Below are 14,083 nucleotides of genomic sequence, written 5' to 3' on the forward strand. Positions count from 1 at the left end.
TTCATCCACAAGGGCCAATTAAATGGTGATGCCATCACCTGTCTGCCTGGGATGACTCCTCGGCACCTAACGTTTTGCTGTGTAATAACACAGAGACGCTTCTTTCTTTGAGGCTGTCTCCCTGAATCACTGTAATGTATGTGAACAGCGAAAGGGATTTGGAATTAATTTGGTGCAGATCATGGCTATTGATTTAGCCCTCCTTTCTGTTTGGCAGTGTTTACGTGTTTTTATCGAGAACGTGTCGGCTGCACGGGTTGTGTTGCGCTGAATCATTGTCCATAGAGCAGCAGGTCAAGTCGCCTTTTTATTTCCAGCTGCCTATCCTGTGGGTGGGGATGGCTGTGCTCCCAGGGCAGCTCAGCCCCAGAGGGATCGGCTGTTCCTGCCTTTAATTTCATTGTAATTTGCTGCAGCATCACACAGCGAAAGGGGAAAAAAAAAAAAAAAAAAAAAAAGCCCCAATCTCGGGCAGATGGCCTGTGCTCGTAATCCTTCATCGTAATGGCTCCTGACAGAGCAGCTGTAGTTCACTGCTAGCTGGTGTTTTCCATCAGAAACAACAGTTTTCTTGGGATATGAAACTTGGCTGTAGCACTTTGCTTTGCTGGAGCGTCTCTCATACAAAACAACAATGCAGAGGAGGGGAAATAACTGCTTTGAAAAGGGAAGCAACCTCGCTCCCTTTGAAGTAACCTGCTAGCATAGGACTTTTGCTCTTTTGCCCCATATTTATGTATTTGTACAAACAAACAAACAAACAAAACAAAAAAGAACAACAACAACCAAAAACCCACAGCTCAAAAAGAGTCACAAGTTGCATCAGGGGAGGTTTAGGTTGGATATTAGGAAGAATTTCTTCACGGAGAGGGTGGTCAGACACTGGAATGGGCTGCCAGGGAAGTGGTGGAGTCCCCATCCCTGGAGGTATTTAATAGACGTGTGGACGTGGTTTAGTGATGGCACTCGGTAGGTCTGATGGCTGATGGTTAGACTCAATGATCTTGAAGGTCAGTTCCAACCTAAATGATTCTATGATTCATTGACTCCATAAAAATACACGGCCAGTGGTGGTGGATTTATAATTATTTATCTCCATGCCTAATGGCGTGTACTTGTATATTGATTTGCTGCAGTAGACATGAGCAGACTAATTTTGGCAACTCATTATGAGCACTGAGTTATGGCAGGGCACACCAAGCACTGGGCAGGCCGGTGTTTGGTGTTTGACAAATTGTGCCCAGGTAGGACAAAGTTGCACAAAAAAACCCACATTGCACAAAGAAAGGCACGTGGAAGGTGGCTCTGTGTGACCTGGCAGGGCTCGGGCAGCTCCATCCGTGGAGTCTCCCTGGAAGCTGTCAGCTGGGGTTATCTCTGCATTGGGCAGCTCACATTAAAAGAAATGTTTTCTAATCCATTTTGTCAAGCATGCTTTTAGCTGGAAAATAAGCCATCTCCTGTTGAAATGATATATCTGAAATATCATTCTTTGCTTTTCAACTAACAAACAAAAACCACAACCTCTTTTCTCGCTCCCTCCTTCCTTCTAGTCTACATAGTGAATGACTTTGGCATCCAGAGTGGTTTCACCCTAAGGAACCTCAAATGGCAGAAACCTACCTATGGTGACATGTGCTGACCTATATCTCTCCCTGGACTGTGAAGAGAGTCATGTAGACTCCTTTAAAAGCAAACTACACATTTTCAGAGTCCCAAATCAGGGTGGATTCAATACTGTTGAATTTGTAGTTTGTGGGAAAAAATGGAAACATGAGCATATTATACCTCTGCTTAATTCTGATTTTCAGAGCCAATTAAGAATGTATTTGGTTGCCCCCTTATAAGCATGTGATGCCCATATAACAGTGTTTTTCGTTCCTACCTGTCCTTGGCCATTGACTCTTGCATAATACTCCAATACTTGCAAAGCACAATGTAATTGGTGGGAAGATGGTGTGGAAACCCACATGCTATCTGCCGAATTGGCTGGAGAAGAACATGTCCCTTGTTTTATGTGATGAACTTCCCTTGGTGAGATGACAGATGGATGAACAGGGAAGCTTTGCAGAGCTGCAGAAACGGGGCAAAGTGCTCCTGGCTTGCTCCTTTGTGGAGCTCTGGTTAGGTGCTGGATGGGATTGCTGTAGGAGGGGCTGCTCCATGAGGTTTCCTCTTGCTGTGGAAGCCCCTCTCTTCCACACTACAGATTTAGTATGGTCTTAAGGAGGAGATTAATCCTGTCGTTAGGCCCTCAGGAGACCTGCATTCAATTTCCCCATGTGCCACTTCATCCCAGCACTTGGACATCCCTCAGAGCTGGTTGGGAGCCCAGCTGTGGTGACAAGTGGTACCTGGATAAGGAGCAAGGCTTTTAAATACCTTTTGTAACTATGGGCCTAAAAGTCTGGGGCCTGAGCTCCTGTGCAGTGTTAACTGGGGATAACAACACTCGTCTTCCCCAGGAAGGTGCTACGAGGATAAATACAGCAGATACCCCAAAGCGTGCCTTGGTATTCTGTATCATGAGAAAGCAGAAGCATGCTAATCATTGAATTATAAGATTTTTCATAATTTTTCATTTAACATCTCAGTTCTAGAAGCAGAGAAAAGCAAGAAAGATGTCAAAACTGTTCTCACTCATTCAAATGAGAGAATATTTGAGCATGGCACGGCCACCACTTCAGAATTTCACATTTTCCCAGTAGGGTGGGAAGAGGAGCCCCTGCAGCCAGATGCTGCTTAGGACAGGAATTTGCAGCAGGCTGGGGGAACACGAACGTGTGTGCAGTGTGTTGGTCAGGAGCTCACCTGTTTAAATTCAAGCAAGCTTACAATACCTTTGTTTGCTGGAGACTGACTCAAGCATATATCTCAGTCTTTCGTCGTGTCCTGAGGTGATGCTCCGGTTATGGGGAGAGGGGTAGGTTTACTCTTTCCTTGTGATTTTAGCCTTGCTTTGAATTCTGCCTCTGGTACTTTTTGGGTTGATTTCTGTATATTTTAGCATTGAGATGCTGGCCCTGCAGCTCCTTCCCCAGATGTCCCACGGGACAATGCAAAGAGGTCGAGTCTGAGCATCCATCACTGGTGGCCTGGAACAGTGCTGTGAGACCGAGCTTTCAGCCCTGTAAATCCTTACAAACCAAGCAGTTTATTCTGGTTCTGATCTAGAATAAATAATGCTTATTTACTCCTTATGCAGGGAAAACACCTGATAAATTTAAAAGGAATTGGATGCAAATTCTACAGCCCCAGGAATAAAAATGTACCTGCTTTAGCTCCGCATGCAGTCAGAACCATGCAGCTTCTCCTGTGCTCTGTTGTAGCAGTTGGCGCAGGCTTGTTTCTACTTAAAACCTTGACTGATTGAACTTTTGTTTTCTGAGGGCTGCATTTCGTCTCTCTTCCTCCCTGCTACGTGGAGAGGAACTGAGCAGTTTTCCTGCGCTATTGTTCCTGCCTGGGGCAGGTCCCAGCAGCCTGCCCCCCCTGCGTAGGGGGTGGCAGCAAGGGACAAGGTGGGAGGGCTGGCACCTGCAGGGGGCTGTGCTGGGTCTCCTTGGCAAGGACACGAGGCTGGAAAACTGTCGGTGTCTCAAAGGCGGAGAGGGAGGGAAAAAAGTTGTCAGCAGCCCAGGGAAGTACTTGTAAAATCTCTCGTCCTGCTCTGCTTGCGGAAAACTCTGTCCAAATCTTTTGTGACCTTCTCCCCTGGGAGTTTTGTGTGGGAATACGAAAGAGAAATAATGAAAGGGGGAAAAGCAATTATGCAGGGAAGTATTACTGCAGCTGTTTGAGCTGGAGTTTTAGGTCACCGTCTTTAAAGGAAGGGGAAGAGCATTCAGTTGCTCCTTGCTTCCTTGGCTCCCAGTTTGCCATTTCTGCTCTGTCCCTAGTTACGTTCCTGTCTTCCTGTGGTTCTCGTGTACCCACATCCCTTTCAGCTCCCCAGTGTCCTGCACTTTTCTCAGGCCAGGTTAAGGCATCATTCTGCTGGCAACCACTCAAATTCAGAGGAGCACACGCCTGACGCATGCCTTTTATCTCACCAAAAGCTGAGGTTAAGCACAGGCTGAAGCACTGAGCACTGTGAATGGGTGGTTGCATTGTGGGATGATGTGTTTCCCCCTCCACATCCGTCAGGGTGCTCCACATCCAGCCCTGCAGACCTTACAGGCACAGAAACCTGTTTCCTTGCTGTTGGTAATCCCTCGTCAGACTGATCCCAACCCCTGGGTAGTCGGAGTCACCAGGTTTGTGTTCCCATCTATGAAAGATGTTCATATTTTTTGGGATGCTGCAGAGACAGCCCCAGCAGAGGCTGCAGGAGAGAAGCAAGAGGCTGGGGTAGTGCAGGATGAGGAGATATGATTTGTAATCAAGAGAAAAGAACAGATGGCTTTGGTTGTAGTGCCTATATTTATATTTAATGTTAATATTCCTCCCAAAGCCCCAGCACTTCAGTGATATGTAACACAGCACAGAAGCATCTGGGGAAGGAGAGAATAAGCGAAATGGGTTTGTCACAGCCTGGGAGGGAATCCATCCGTGGACTTTGCCATGGGGTTTCAGTGCATGTGAGCAAGCCAAGAAGGTTTGAATGTCACTACAGCCCTCCTCCAGAGCACTGTGGGCATTGCCTTGACATGTCTGTGCCCCAGACCTTGAGGAACCACAGTAGGACTCCATCATGTGTGTGCCCATGGCCCCAGCTGCAACAAGCTGTTGCATCATGGAAGGAACAATTTCTGCATTAGACCATGTTTATTTATTTATTTATTTTTAATTCCAAGACAGGGAAAGACGTCAGGTCCATGCCCTTCCATCCTTGCTGACCATGTCCTTGTGGGGACAATCCCATCCTGTCTCTCTGATACAGGGTCTCCTGATGCTAGTCCACAGTGGGATTTCCTGGAGTGCTTGGAATTGCTTTCTGAATGCAGTTAGTCATCAGCACACAGGTGGAAGATGAAAGTTAATTCTGCAGCACCTAATTAGCTGGCATTGCTGGAAGGGTTTGAAAGCAGAGACAAAAAGCTGCAGTTGTGGCTGTGTGTTTGGGGAGTCCTATGGAGCAGCAGTGAGACACAGTGTGCTTCACCTGAGACCTCCACGTTATCTTTAATGACCTTTTGTCTTTCTGTGAAGAGATAAACAAGAATCTCAAGTCTCTGCTGGCATAAATCAGTGTAGCTCTGCTGGAGGCAGTGGAGATCTGCCCAGCTTTATCAGCACAGGAGAGATGGAGCCTGTGAGTTGGATGGTGGCAGAATCACCCTCGTGTGAATTTGTGTGTGTATGAAAATGCACATCAGTGTGTGTGTGTGCCCACATGCTAGTTACAGGTGGCTGTTTATTTATCTGTTTGCATTTAGCGCACCTTGGAGGCCCTACCTAAACAACAGCCCTAAATTTAATGCCATCAGATCGTTAACACGTCCCCGGCTTGTTAACAAAATAATCTGATGGTTTACAGTTAAAAAAGCCAATTAAAAGACTCACAGAGTAGTATTCCTTCCAGTCTCCTGGCACACGCATATAATTAGAAATCCATCTGATGCAAAGCCTAGGACGAAAATGATCGATAGCAGGTTACAGCACTCTTTATTACAACGAATTAATTGATCATGTCTAGCAGATTTTCCTCCCAGCGGAAGCTCTGAGTATTGAACGCGTCTCTCTTTTCTCTTCTACCCTTGCTGCTGGAAACACGCCAGGCAGTTTCACGCCATCATTTAAATTTATTTGTGACCCGAGAAAGTTGTGTCACCCTTGAGGCGGTTAGCTTCCAGCTGAAAAGCTTGGTGACGTTGTAGGACACGTAGGGATGGATGCTACACAAGGTTTTGCTATGGGAAGTTGGAACTCCTCGATCCAGTCCTGCGTCTGCAGGCCCCACCTGAGAGAAGGGCTCAAATGTTTTTCCTGATCCTTGATCTACTCTTACTTCACTGGCATCCTGTTGTAAAACCAGAGTATTTCAGGGGTAAACCAGCACCATTTTTCATAGTCCTGGGCAGTGGAGCCCAAAAGCAAACAGCTGGAGGGAATATCTCTTCAGCCTACAGAGGTAGCGTCTTGTGTCAGACGATGACAGAGATGTGTTGGTGGAGCAACAAAGGGGGGATGCTTCTGCTGCTTTCTGTGCTATTCTATTTGAAAATTTATGCCCTCTTTTTGGTGGGTGTTTAGAAGTGTTGCATTTTTGCTATTACCTGGTAGAATAAGGAGTATTATCTGTTTAACGACTCAGCTCCTGGATGCCACTCCTGACTTATTTCACAATTTGACATTAGGTAAGGCACCCAAAAATATGGTCTGACTGCCCCAAAACATCTGCAGAGAAGTGTACTATCTCCAGACGTGCAAAGTGAGATTGTACTTGTGGGGCAGGCGGGTGAGGGAACTTCTCTGAGACTCCACAGCAAGCCAGCAGTTGTTCAAGGAGGAGGAGTGATGCCTCTGGTCCAAATTAACCTACCTATGCTTTATAAGAGGACCTTAATCCTCCTGTTTGCCAAGGCTTAGTTTTCCTGCCATTCACTGAAGGTGTCGTTTACTTCTTTCATCTCACCTGCTTTATCTGAGAGGTGTCTACAGCCCACACTCCTGCACTGCTGAATGATCCACGTCAAGATACGGACAGGAATTAGAACAGGGTGGGAGAGTTTAACTCATACTTTCTCCATTAGGAAACAAGTATTTTAAGCCTTACGATGCCTTACAAACTCATATATCATGTTTGAGTTTCTTGATGAAGGTTTTCCTGGAGTTACTTTATGTAAAGAAGGAGGGAAAAAAAACAGGAGTGAGTCTTTCACCAAAGATGTTGTTGAAATATGAGTTTATTCTTTAACACGTTATTTTTATGGCCTGATTGGTGTTAACAAGTCTCTTTCTGATGAAGAGTTGTAAGGTTTTGTTGCTATGAACCAGAGTATGCATTTGGAAATTCTGTTGAGTGGCTGTGGGGATGTGTATACTTAGAGACTGTTTTAATTTCCATATTCATTAAACTGCTCTGTGGCTTTTGCAATTTCTTTCTCTGTGGCTGGAACCAGGGTGTTTTGTTGCTTGAGGAATAAGATCTGCAGTCACGTGCAGGACCAGGTGGCAGGGCAGCCACCTCTCCCAGATGAGGTGTGAGGAAATGAGGTTTCATGTCAGGAGGAATAAAGGAGTCACAGATGACACGCAGTTGTGTGTCTGAGGTATTTCCTCTGTTGCTCTTTCTCTTTTTGCCTTTCCACCTTGGCCACCCATTGCCACTTTCTGCTCCATGCTTGCAGTAGCACTCACACAACCGTGTGATGAATGGGTTGAGGGAGCTGTTCTGAGTGAGAGCTGGTGAAAAAGAATGATTTTCTGATGGATCGGGTTCTTCTGAGCACAACTGGTAGCGCTGGCACAAGGGAGGAGAAACCTGGGCTGGGGGAGGCAAACTACTCTGTACCCACTACTGTTATTAAGTGGTGGGTTATTAAGTATACCCACTGCTGTTATTCACTGGAGAAGCCTCCACAGAGCTTGTCTGGCTGAAAATAACCCTTTCCAGGGCCATTTTGCACCAACCTGTAGCATTCTGTATTTGGTATCACCACTTGTGAAATGCAATGGGATAATCTTAAAATTATCCTATTATTAAAAAGCAAACTTTTTTTTTTTTTTTTTTTTTTTTCTATAATTTTACTTGCAAAGATGGCAATGTCCATCACCTGCTATTTAATACTTAGGGTGATGAGTACTTGAGCTGATTGACTGTGGCTCATCCCGTTGTCCTTTGAAGTCAATGGATATCTTTTATTGACTTAACTGGGCAACAGATGAGGTCCTGGATGAAAGGGCCACTGTTTTACTACGAATTACTTGTCTTCCCAGGTTGCAAAAATAAATAATCCCAGACATTTTCAAAGATGGCTGGGCTGGTGCTGCACACAGCTTGCTTGTGAAGTTTTGTTTAAAAGGAAAATAAATTTTTCAATCAAAGGACTGCTGGCTGGCCTGACCTTTTCAGACTGCAAATGGTCACTGAAAGGATAAATGAGATAATGATAATAAAAACTCCTACTTGTTACTGAACTGCTGCTGAAAGGGATTTGGCAAAGGCTGAAGAAATGTCAGAGTGAAGAGCACACCGTCTCTGCTGAAAGATGATGGTGTCTGACCCTGCCTGATGCACACTGAGGCTGGTGAAACCTCCCCTGGTTTCTCTGAGAGTGAGGGTGGCTGAAGGCCACGAGGAGATGCTGCTCCAAGTACAGCTGTGAAGTTCTGTCCTGGTGATGCTGTGTTATATGGGAATGTGCTGTCCTTAAACCATCTGCATGGGCTAGTAAATGAAGCTTCCTGGAGGGACATGGCCAGCCTTTGGTGCCAGCCACACTCTGAGTGTGTTTAAGTGTTGAAATGGTACTGCCTGCTTTTGGGGCTGTAAAAAGTAATAAATATATATATTTTCAGTAAATAAGCCCTTCACCCCTATATCTTGCTCCTAGCTCTTGTGCTTAATGCCCTTGATGATGATAACTGTTTCATTAGCTGCCTGATGAATGGCCCAGATGCATTAGCATTGTTTTATCTGTGTGGTATCTGTGAGCTTTACTCTGGGAAGTTAATTAACATCCATCACTGGAGGTTCTCTGTGAGATTAGGCAAACTTATGTCAGAAATGGCTTGTGTATGGGGGACAAGGAGATGGACTAAATGACTTTGGAAATACCCTTCTAGCCCTGCTATCTCTTGCTTTGAAGCTCTGCAAAAGTAATATCACATTACTTCTGTGTTTAGTATTTCTAGGAGGCTCAATTATGGGGTGCGATAAGGGGCTGGTCAGAGGCTGCACCATTACATTCAGAACTGAAGTGACAGCCCAGCATGTCACAGCTGGGCATAGAGGTACAGAGGAAAGGACTTGTCTGACCTAACCTCAGATGCTTGGATGGAAATATTAGTGTCTAAGCTAGGCTAGCTAGCTCCTCCAGCTCTGGAGGGAGAAACAAGTACAGTGTGTGCCTTGCTAGATGCCGGACATCTGAGATGCACTGGAAGCACCTCCTCTCTCTGGTGGCATCATCCTATGGCACAGCTGGCCAAGGGCAAGGCAAGTCCTTTGACCTGGTTCGTGTGAGAGCTCAGTACCTTTCTCATGGACACAATATTCATCCAAACACCTTTATATCAGCTGTTTGTTTCTAAACACTGACAAGGGTTGTCTCTGTCCTCCTTCTGCTGATGGAGCTGCTTGTGGCTCCCTGAACCCTACTGTTCTGCAGAGGTCTGCCTGCTGCAGCTCACTCTGATCACTGGCCATTTGTTTTAATGATATTGCATGAGAATCTGGAAATTATGTTTAAACAAGTTACATAAAAACTCACCTAAAATGTCATTTATTCTGATTCCTCACAAATATTGATGATATAGTTTTGCTAATTTTGGCTTTTATTCAGTAAACCTCTTCAGTTAATCGTTACTTTGCAGATGGCTTTGGCAGCGTTTCAACCTGTGCTTCTGGTGGTTGAAACCTGGTGTTTGAATTACTCTCAAGATGCAAATAAGCTGATTTCCAGAAAGTCTGAATATCTGCAGCTGCCTTGTGGGGTTCTAAGTAATGCAATTAGGGCTGGGTTTCTCACTGCCAAGAAAGCCACAAATAAATTGGGAGTCCAGAAAGAGAAGTGTGACAAGAATACACAGACGGACTTCAGGAATTTGGGGATTTAGGAATAAAGTTGGAAATAATTAAAAGACCAGCTCAAGTTTTCAGCTAAAAAGCACTAATATAAGTAATGTCAGAGGAGATTAAGGAGGAATGTTTATACATTCAGGAGCAGCTTAGAGCTGGGCATTAGCTCTGAATGGGAGGTGAGGCAAAGCCCTGCTGATGGATGGTGTGCTGCTCACTGATGGCCTTGGGATGATAGGAGCACAGAAGTGGGGCAGGAATACTCTTTCATGCCAGAGGATATAATTAGAAATAAGGAGTGCAGTAAAAGAGGAGGATGGGTTAGATGCCCCAAACTAATAAGAAATGGAGAATTTGTATCTCGTCTTCCAAAGCCTGTATTAGGAGAAGTGACTGATGCGCAGCCCTTGAAACACTGGAGTAGTCTCAAAGTGTTGAGTGCTTGGTCCCTGAATGTGTTAACATTATGGAGGCCAAATGTGGGGAAGCACAGCCGCGGTATCTGCTCCAACCCAGCAGGCAGAGAGAGCGAGCTTCTGTGTACATGCTTCTGTATCCCTTGGGATATCATGTCCCGGAGTACAAGGAAAGTAAAAGTGTTGTCTCCTCTTCACTGTGATTAGTCTGGGGGGATCACAAGAGCACTCAATGGGGTTGGACTCCCTTTTTATCTCCTCCTGAATTCATTCTTTCCTTAAAGAGGCTTTTATTTTTGTGATGTTGCTGTTTTCTTGCCTTTTTTTTTTTTTTTAAAGACACGGCTAATCCCTATTTTACATATAAATATAGGTAGCACATGGGTCTGTAAAGATTACAGGTGCTCGTTTTGGTAAACAATATCTTTTAATAGCATTGTGTGCAGTTAATCGGGTTAAGCAAAAGTATCAGTGGAACAAGCAGTGCAAGTTCAGAGAAGGCGTAAGTGACAGATCTGTCAACTATTTAGTAATATTGTCGCAGGTATGGTAGAAGCTGCCTTTTTTTTTTTTTGTTTTGTTTTGTTGACGTCTGTGGTTGGAAAACAACATGAGCGGAGCAAGATATTAAATTGCAAAGTCACACTGGCTATTATATTTCATATCAGACAAGGTAAATGTTTATTGCTCCTGGTCCTCATCCACAGTTTCTACCCGTATCAAATGTTCAGTGCATCAGGAGCCGGTTGTAAGGGTTTGTGCCCTCTCTGCCCTTCAGTTCTGATTAAGTGGTAAAGGCTATAGGGCATCTCCCGTCTAGTTGAAAGGAGGGAATTAGAAAATTGTTGCAGAAGAACAGGAATGTATTGAGATGGCTGTTTTTCCTTGTCATGGAGAAAGCTCAGTTCTACAGGGGTTTCTTTGGGAGAAAGCTCTCAGTTAAAGTAGAGGAAAGCTATATTTCTAGAGTTTCAGAGAGACCCTGAAATAGGCCTTTACTTTTTGACAAGAGGAGGTAGCAATGCCTATGTCTGTCAGCTGTTGTAAAGGACCATGAGGTGATTAGCTCACACATAGAGGCCGGTGCTGGAGACATTGAGCACCATGTGCATCAGGTCAGTGGAGGTTTAACCCAGCTGGGCAGCTGAAATCCACAACCACTCTCTTACTCCCCCTCCTTAGAGGGAAAGGGGGAGAATATACAATGGAAAGGGCTCAAGGGTTGAGATAAGGACAGGGAGATCACTCAACAGTTACCGTCACAGGCAAAACAAACTCAGCGTAGGGAGATTAAAGTAATTTATTGCCTATTACTAACAGGCTAGAGCAGTGAGAAACTAAAAGCAAACAGAAACCCTCTTCCCCTATCCACCCTCTTCTACGTCCTACCCCCGAGTGGTGCAGGTGAATGGGGGGAATGGGGGCTGTGGTGAGTCTATAGCACTTTGTCTCTGTTGCTCCTTCACGGTCCCTCTGCCCCTGCTCCCCTTGGGGTCCCTCCCACGGGATGCCGTCCTTCCTGAATTGAGCCTGCGGGGGCTGCCCACAGGCAGCAGCTCTTCAAGAACTGCTCCCACACGGCTCCGTACCATGGGGTCCATCCGTCAGGAGCAAACTGCTCCAGCACGAGTCCCCCATGGGTGGCAGCTCCCCCCATGCCCCCTGCTCCTGCGTGGGCTCCTCTCCATGGGCTGCAGCTCTGGCCTGGGGCCTGCTCCTGTGGGGGCTCTCCATGGGCCGCAGCCTCCTCCAGGCCACATCCACCTGCTCCACCGGGGGCTCCTCCACGGGCTGCAGCGTAGAGATCTGCTCCGCTGTGGTACACCAGCAGCTACCAAAACCCTGCCATGTAAACCCAATATTCCAGTGGGGCTGGTGGCCAGAGCAGGGCCATGGAGCTGTGCCTGCAGGGCAGGAGGTGTGGCTGTAGGAATTTTGTGTGGGAAGCACATGAGGGTGGTGAGCCCAACCATCGATCTTGTATTGATGCTTTATGAACATAGCACGCTGGACCAGTTCTGCTATTTTTCTTCCTCTGGCAGAGCTGTGACCAGTTCACCATCCCTTTGATGTCATGTGCATGTACAAGGGCATTTTTTTGGATGGAGTGTCCTTCAAAGGGAGCATATGTACATCGGAGAGTTTTTTCTAACAGCTTTTCATACAAGTCCACATGTGATTTCACTAATTTTCCAAGAACGATGAAGCAAAATACAGCACAGAGTAAAACAAATGTTCTTGTCTATTTTTGGAGGCCTTTTTCAGGTTACTATTAACTTTTCATTTGAAATTTAATGCTGAGGACTACACATTGATTCTGAGCAGCTTCTTGGAAGAGCGTCAATTTTCCATTTAGAAAATTATCTTTTTTTTTTTTTTTTTTTTTAACTTTAACCCCATATGGGACGTTGTTTGTCAGTTCTGAGAGACATTTTCCTATGAAAATGTACTCTTTGGGCCTGGAATTCAAACTGGTTTTGCCAAATCCCAGGAATTTTGAGCAATAAAATAGGAAATGTACTAGGAAATAACAGCTGAACTGGGGGAGGGACATGTTTAGATCATCAAGGTTAAGTAATAAAGCAGTCAGACTTGTTAAAATTAAACAGGCCCATGGCCAAATTTAAAGATACTATATATCTGTATGATAGTGGAAAAAAAAAATAAAAAGCAAAACCAGAGGAATAGCTGGCAGCAGATAACATCTGGCAGGAGATTTGCTGTGAAATTCATTTCAGAGAACTGGTGGGTAAAGAAATTTCTCAATCAGGAAGAAGAAGAAATCCCAGCAGAGTGAAACTGTACTTTTCAGTATGATGTAAAGGAGCTGTAGTGTCCCATGACGCTGAGAGGCCTCCTCTGTCAACCTGCTATATTTGGAAGCTCCGATTGCTGAGGCAGATTAGAAACCCTGAGCCCGGTAAGCCAGAGTTAGTGGGAGATTTCCAGTGCTCACCTACGTCAAATTGGCTTTGAGGATGTGTCTGCTGCAGCCAAGGCTTGTAGGGATGTATCTGAGCAACTTTGGGTGCTGAGGATGGTGTCACCAAGGCTGCTAAATCTGCTCAAAATGCTCTATCATTTAGCTGAACCTGAACTTCTTTTAGGTGTATTCACCTGCTCAAAGTAGCCAAGCTGGCTAGTTTGAAGCTGGGCAGTGGTGCAGCTGGGAGCTGCTGTCTGATTGCAGCTGAGGTCTGTGATACAATAGAACGATAGTACTGGGGAGAAGGTGGTGGTGATGGTGGCTGGCAGAAGTTTCAGAGGTGTGCACATGTGACCATGGGCAAAAATCCATTCACAGAGCCTTCATTACAGTCCAATACCAGAAAAATTGCAAAACCCATGGAGTGGTTTTCAGACATAAAGTTGAGTTGAAAGTCAGCTAGAAAACAAGTTAAAAAAAAAATCCATGTCTTCCACAGAGGAACTGAGCACAGTAGAGGCAAAGGCAATGGAAAGAGCCTGTTTAAGAGCAAGGCTGTGCTGCATAACTTCCCTTGTAAATCTTGAGACTCACACACAGGGGTGGTCACATGGAAGGACATGTTTTGGGTACATCTCCCCTGGAAACCTCATCTGGCTGGTTAAAGCTGGAGAGATGTCCATGGAAGTAGGGGAGAGATTGAGACTTGACTCTTCGGTCTGAATTTGGCAGGAGAGAAAAAAAAACAACATTTTTTTTCTATATAATTTTAGCTGCCATCCTGAGTTTTGACTCTTGGGTGATATACTTATATTCAGGTGCCATTAGAGGGGATGTTTTTGCACTGTGCCATGCATCCTTGCTACCTGAATCACTCCTGAGAGCCCCTTCTTGTCTGCAAAAGGATAGCATGCTGAGGAGACATCCCCAAAGTGCATTTTCAGAGGGTGGCTTTGAGAGCAACCTGGATTGTTGACACCAAGCTGCTCTCCGTAATTTAGTTGACCTGATATGAAACAGAAAAAAAAGAAGAGGTCTGAACATGAATCAGGTTCA

This window comes from Oxyura jamaicensis, chromosome 1, assembly GCF_011077185.1.
Source record: "Oxyura jamaicensis isolate SHBP4307 breed ruddy duck chromosome 1, BPBGC_Ojam_1.0, whole genome shotgun sequence".
NCBI lineage: Eukaryota > Metazoa > Chordata > Aves > Anseriformes > Anatidae > Oxyura > Oxyura jamaicensis.